This window comes from Aegilops tauschii, chromosome 6 (genome assembly GCF_002575655.3).
Source record: "Aegilops tauschii subsp. strangulata cultivar AL8/78 chromosome 6, Aet v6.0, whole genome shotgun sequence".
NCBI lineage: Eukaryota > Viridiplantae > Streptophyta > Magnoliopsida > Poales > Poaceae > Aegilops > Aegilops tauschii.
Window position 1 is genome coordinate 73,529,343 of NC_053040.3, and position 7,166 is coordinate 73,536,508.

The window sequence follows — 7,166 nt, forward strand, 5'->3', positions numbered from 1 at the left end:
TTGTTGTTGTTGTTGTTGTTGTTGTTGTTGTTGTTGTTGTTGTTGTTGTTGTTGTTGTTGTTGTTGTTGTTGTTGTTGTTGTTGTTGTTGTTGTTGTTGTTGTTGTTGTTGTTGTTGCTGCTGCTGCTGCTGTTGTTGCTGCTGCTCTTCTACGTATATCTAGACATCATCTGAACATTAAGATAACACTCTTCCTTGTTGCTATGTAGCCTAGGATTGCATACTTAGACATTAAGTACAATGCATGCTGCTTTGTAGCCTCAGATATATTACATATGGCCCTAGTTAACCTAATGATAAATGGGTTGCAGATATATTCAGTTAAAAGTCCGATTCACCGATTAGTCCCTTATCAGCCCCCGGCCTATATGGTACCAGCTACCGATATCCTGAACAGTGAGCATATATAAGCCATGAGATGAAACTAACCTCGATGGATAACAACAGCCATTCCCAAAATTGTCCTGTGTAGGTACATCGAGAAGCATGTTAAGCACAACAGGCTAAACATCAACCAAAATTATCCATGGCAGACCAAATAATCTCCAAAAGATAGCTTCAATGTGCAGGTTTAAGCACGCTAGTAAAGCAAAACAAGTGGAAAGGTGTGTTAACTGCAACAGGCCTAATAATATTTAACAATAAGCAAACATAGTCATTCAAACTGGTATTGTGCCGGTCTAAGTACACTGGTTATTGTTAAATAAAAATGGAAAGGCGTGTTAACTACAAGATGCAGCAACCAAATGTAGTCATTCATAGTGGTATTGTTGAAACTGGCACTGATGAAATTGAACTGCACAGTTCACACTTGCACATATAGAACATCACGTTGTGAATAACTGGAATAAACAAGGCATACTACGAACAACCAAAGATAGCATTTGAAAATGGACATATGCTAACTACAAACAACAGAACAATCAAAAAACTTTAAAAGAGGCATATGCTAGCTATATCAGGCTTAACAACAAGCAAATATATGTATTCCTATCGGTGTGTTTAAAACTGGATTGATGAAATGTACTGCATAGTAAATAATTGCACATATAGAGCATCACATTGTGAACAACTGGAATAAACACGGCATACTGAAACAACCAGATATAGCAATTAAAACTGGACATATTCTCACTACACTACAAAAGGGACTCGACAAAACAAATCACGGGTTTCCCCCTGTGAAGAGGCACGGCAAAACAAATCATGGGTTTCCTCACTTGTCATAGATGGGCTCGTTCCCGTGGGAAGAGCATGGACCCTGGATGCGCTCCATGTTGTCGCAGATGGGCTCCTTCCCCTTGGAAGAGCACGGCTATAGGGTGTCCTCCCTGATGTCGCAGACGGGCTCTTTCCCCTTGGAAGAGCAGATGGGCTCTTTCCCCTTGGAAGAGCTGGAGAGGGTGCCCTCCTCGTGGTCGCCGTCGATGAGGTCTGACTTGGAAGCTGTGGATCCCAAGCCAGCGTCGCAGAACGTGTCCTTTAGAAATGACAAAAGGGGCTCGATGGCGATGTAGGATGGCAAATTCTTGACAGCGAGCCAGAGGAGATCAGCGGCGGGGCCGTGGATGAGATCGACAGTAGTTGACTCCGAGGGTTGGGGATGGGCCACTAACCTATGACATAGCCCGGCTCAGGCCATCGCTGTCGACGACCTCGATGTCGTAGCCGGCGTCTGCGACATACCCGCATACTCTAGCCTACTGATTGAGTGTTTGCGGCCAGTAATGGTTGCGAGCTTCCTCGGCGACGTCGGGCGAAGAGACCGCGATACACCTATTTTCGGCCAGTTGCTCCTCAAGCTCCATGGGAAGCATAGCCGGGGTTAGGCTGCGACGCTCTGGAGTGGGGGATGGGGATGGGGATGGGGAGATGTGGGAATGGGGGCATTTGGAAGGCGTCATCTAAGAAACTCAGGGCGACCTGGGTATGGAGATTGGTGGGTAAGCTACACGGGCTAACCGGCAGATGTTGACAATGGAGGCCTTGCGGCGGTGGCGGCGGGGACCTTGCTAGGGTTTCGAGTGAGGGAGGGGATGTGTGTGTGTGCGCGTGCCCAAGGAGGTTTTTGTGTGTGTGTGTGGAGGGGGGTGTGTTTGAGGAAATTACGCGGGTACTGAAAATTTTACTACGCGGGAGTCAAACGCGAGAGTGAAATGCTGGGGCTATTGAAAATTTTGATGATGGTGCATCACACACGGTTCGGAGATAACAACCGTGTGTTATGAAACAGAAAAACCCTCGAGGCGGGCAGATATTTTCTAGGGATGCAGGCGGGATTGGGAACAAGAAACATCGCACACGGTCCGGAGATAACAACCGTGTGTTATGAGACAGAAAAACCCTCGAGGCGGGCAGATATTTTCTAGGGATGCAGGCGGGATTGGGAACAAGAAACATCGCACACGGTTCGGAGATAACAACCGTTTGTTATGAAACTGAAAAATCCTCGAGGCAGGTAGATATTTTCTAGGGATGCAGGTGGGATTGGGAACAAGAAACATCCCACACGATCGAAACACAATAACCATGTGTTATCAAACAGAAAAAGCTGTAGGCGGGTAGATATTTTTGAGAGGGGAAGCCTCGTGGAGCCCAATGTACTGTACGGATGTGTGCGTGACAGGGGCACCGGCATGGCACACGGTTAGTTTGAGTGAACCGTGTCTGTTGCGTCATCCGACTTGTCTAATGTTCATAAATTTGGTGAAAAATGACGAGGGAGAGGGTCAGAACACGACCACACTTGCATGTGGACCAAATTTATGTATGAAAAGGGTGGTTTGATTTTCAAATACCAAATGCAACTTCGATGTGGCACCTATCTCGCAAGGTGCACAGTATTGCTTTTCCCCCTCGTGTCGGCAACAAGGGAATCCTAAGCTATGAATGCATGCCCCCAACCGAGGTTCACCTAGCAAAGTGCAAAGTAGCTAGTAGGCCCCCTCCCTCGTGTCGGCACGAAGGGAATCCTAAGCTATGAATGGATGCCCCCTGACCGTGGTTCACCTAGCAAAGTGCAAAGTAGCTAGCAACCCCCCTCGTGTCGGCACGAAGGGAATCTTAAGCTATGAATGCATGCCCCCAACCGAGGTTCACCTAGCAAAGTGCAAAGTAGCACCCCCCCACACACACTTTCAGTCGGCGGGCCAGAGAGGCATCTCACCAAGATTGATCATAAAACGGACCAAGAATAATCCACCTTGGTCGTACAACCTCTCTCTTTTGTTGGTCAAAGTGATCATCCATGCGACCCCGGAAATAGGCTAGATCGCCAATGATCACGCAAGTAGCTAGTCCCCGAAGACAACCACTACATGCGTGTGGCCCAAACATATGTATGGAGAGGTGTGTTTTTGAGTACACAATGGAACAACTTTGATGTGGCACCGTGATTTGAAACTAGAAATCTCCACACTGAGTGATGGTTAGGTTGACAATGCATATGTATGTTACACCACACTTCAAGCTGACGACGGGGATTCATGCATGCATGCGTGCATACACTACAAAAAAATACACTTCCGTGATGATACGTGTTTGTCAAAGTAGGTCGCGTTTTTTGTCATGCATGTACCTCCATGACAAATTTATGACAGAATCAAGATAGTCATACCTGTGCTGTCGTAGAAGTGTTCCATGACATTACCAAAATTATCATCACGGAAGTGTCCACTTCCATGACGATAAATCGCGCGTCATAGAAGTGCTTTTGTCAAGGGTGACCAACACGTGGCATCCACCGTAACGGAACACCGTTAAGCTATCGGGTCGGCGATAACCCGTTAACAGCCGCGACCAATGGGGATTTTCCACGTGTAAAATCATCATTGGCTAGAGGAAACACGTGTCGGCTCATCGTTGGGACAGATGTCATCCACTCATTGGACAGAAGGTGCCTATGATACGTCGACACATGGCACGTCCCATCAAGTTTAAATGGGCCGTCACAACTAAAGGCCCACAAGATTTTGCGGACCATAATGGGCCGGCCCAGCTAAAGGCCCACAAGATTTTGCAGACCATAATGGGCTGGCCCAGCTAAAGGCCCACAAGATTTCGCGGGCCATAATGGGCCGGCCCAGGTAAAGGCCCACAAGATTTTTGTGGGCCCGTTAATTGTTCGCCGAATATTTGGGCCCAACTACAGCCCAGTGACTTTCGGCCTGTTAGAGGCCTGATGTAGACATGGGCCCATTCCAGCCCGGTGTGACTTTCGGCCTGGGAATGGCCCGTGCTGCCCATGGGCCATATATGGTCCGACGGGACATCGGGCCCACTAACGGCCCGTGCTAAAGGTGGCAACAGTTAAGCCCAACGTGACTTTGGGCCTGTTAAAGGCCTGCCACGTAATTCGGCCCGTTGATGCCTGTGCTAAGCTTTCAGCCTCTTAAAGGCCCATGATATCAGTGGGCCAACTAAGGCCCGAGATATGTTTCAGCCTGGTAACGGCCCGTGAGCTAACTGGGCCCAAAACGGCCCGGTCTACATTTCGGCCTGCTGAAGGCCCGTCGACGACTAGTGAAAATTGAGGCCCAACATGCATTTTGGCCTGCTAAAGGCCCGTGGTTTCATCTCAGGCGTAACAGGCCAGTACAATATTCAGCCTGTTAATGGCCCAATGCTACCTGGGCCAAACTAAGCGCTGGGTCGACAAAAGGCCCAACTAAAATATAGGCTGGTGTAAGTTTGGGCCTGGCGCAATGTGTGAAGGCCCCAATCATTCGGGCCCAAGAAAGACGCAGGCCAGCCCAATTGTGGCCCGCTAAAAACCTGGCCCGTTAGAGTCAAATGTTTCGGTCCGGTGGACTACATCTGATTTTTTTTTCAGATAGCGAATGATGGCAGTAACTAGTAGGAATTAAGAACAAACCTACTCTATACAAAAAATAAATTACGACATAGTAAGTAAGAATAAACCTACACTATACAATAAAGGATTTAAGGTATATACATCCACTGGGCATCGAAGTTCGCCACCAGTGATCATAAAGCGCAACGAAGAAGCAGATTACAAAAACTGGGCACCATTGCAGCGTAACAAAATAATACTGAACCGAGACCACTTCCAAGACAGTTCAAGAAAGGTTAGCCTTGCGAGGGAACTGCTGCGCAAGCTGCTGAGCAAGGCTGTGAGACCGGCCTAGCATGTCGGTCACAGCTTCCAGGTGTAGCTGTTTAGCGATGAGGTTCTCATTGGTGTTCTCCGCAATCTTTCTTAGAGATAGGACTTCAAGTCGAAGTTGAGTTGCAGAATGCCTTTGTGCTAGAACTTGGGACTGAAGAAGTCGAACTGATTCAGACAACGAATTCTGTGAGCTTGTCTGACTGTTAGTCTCAAGTAACTTGAACATTGCATCAAGACAAGACTTTGGGGTTGTCTTGCTATCTTCAAGATGTTTTGCCTTCTTTGCTGCAATATATGTTGGGTTTGTCTCACAGCCTTCAGCAGACTTGTGCATGCCATCAGGCATATCACCCTGAAACAAAGCAGAGAGATGACAGGTTTTGCACGTGTATAAACAAAGATGATAACTGTTCTGTCAATTCTACCCAATTTCAAATTAGAAAATAAAGAGTAAGTTCAAAATATCAATAGCATAATTTGGCATTGTTCATAATGCGGGGAGCTTCACCACACTACTGGATTACCATGTCAACATAACAAGCATAGATGAAGGGTAAAGAAAATCATTGTATCTATTTTGGATAATGTGCATGGCATGTTGTTCATATCATCAGCCACATCAGTAAGATAAAAGAGGAGATGACAAGGTGCAAACGTGGGCTGCTTCACCACACACTGGATTATAGATCCACAAAAAAAGCATACATATAGGGAGTATTAAGTAATGTGCATGGTATGAATAAGGAATTTGGTTTTAAAAGTAAAACTTAGAACTTACGGTTCTTACGAACATGCATTTTGGTAGAAACAACAAACTAAACAGCAGTAAACGATAGGGAGTATGAGCAAATTAAACAGCAGTTGAGGATAAAGGCTTTAGAAGGACTGACTTACATTAACAGTTAACACCGGCTTTATAATGCCCTTCTCCATGTCAAGGGAAGGATAACTCAAGAATTTCAGCACAGAATCTTCTCCATAAGCATTGCCTGTACTCTACATTTTCTAGAGAGTAATTATAGATATGATAATACTGGAAGGGATAGAGGATAATGAAGATAAGATGCAGATTGATGCTACATAATCAACTACCAATCCCTGGAAGTACAAGCGTTACAGGACAAAATGTACTGACAAGAGCAATGGGCTACACTTCTGCACTGGCATTGTCTGTGTATTCTACTTGTTGGTAAGATTAAATATAGATCTGATCTTTTTTAGTAAATGGTGGGCGAGGGAGATAAGATGCAGAATGCTACAAAATGAACCAATCCCTCTTCCCATAATACAAGAGTGTTTTGAACACGGGTGTACTATACAAAACGTTCTTATATTATGGGACGGAGGGAGTAGCTGTTAATGTAAGTACAGTGATAGACCACGTTCAGTCCTTACAAGAGGACTGCAGAGCTAAACCTCTTCAAAAGCATTGGGTTGATTCTAAATTTATGTAAGAGTCCATACGGATCTTATAATGTCCACCAAATGGACGATTACGAGGCTAACATGTGCAGTGATGCTACATAATCAAACAGCTATGAAAGTAAGTATGGTCATACAGGGCAAGAGGTACTCACAAGAGCAATGCAGTGTGCAGTATAGTTGCGAGATTCTGTGGTCCCTTGAGAACGAATGTTCTTCTGCTAACAGTTTTTGTACAAGTGAGACATTAAGGCAAATGCAGAAATGTAGTTCAAATTGTGATGTGATATCATAGACAGTACCTTACACTGCAGCCGAGACCAATGTGTAACAAGATTATTCCAGTCACCGTCGGATAAATGTAGCACCAGAGACTTTACAGAAATTTCGTTCAGAGGCTTGCCATCGAAGTGCGCTTGCCTCAGGTAGGAACGATACTTCATCAACGAGTGCTTGAAAAGTGCAACCAACCCTTGCTCGTCATCACAATCCAGTTTGCTCCTCGCCTATTTAAAAGAATGAAATCTTGTGTCTTCTGTCAGCAGAAACATATGCAGTAATGACCATGAATAACATTAGTACATTACTTACGCGTAAGTTGCGGAGGAAGACTGGA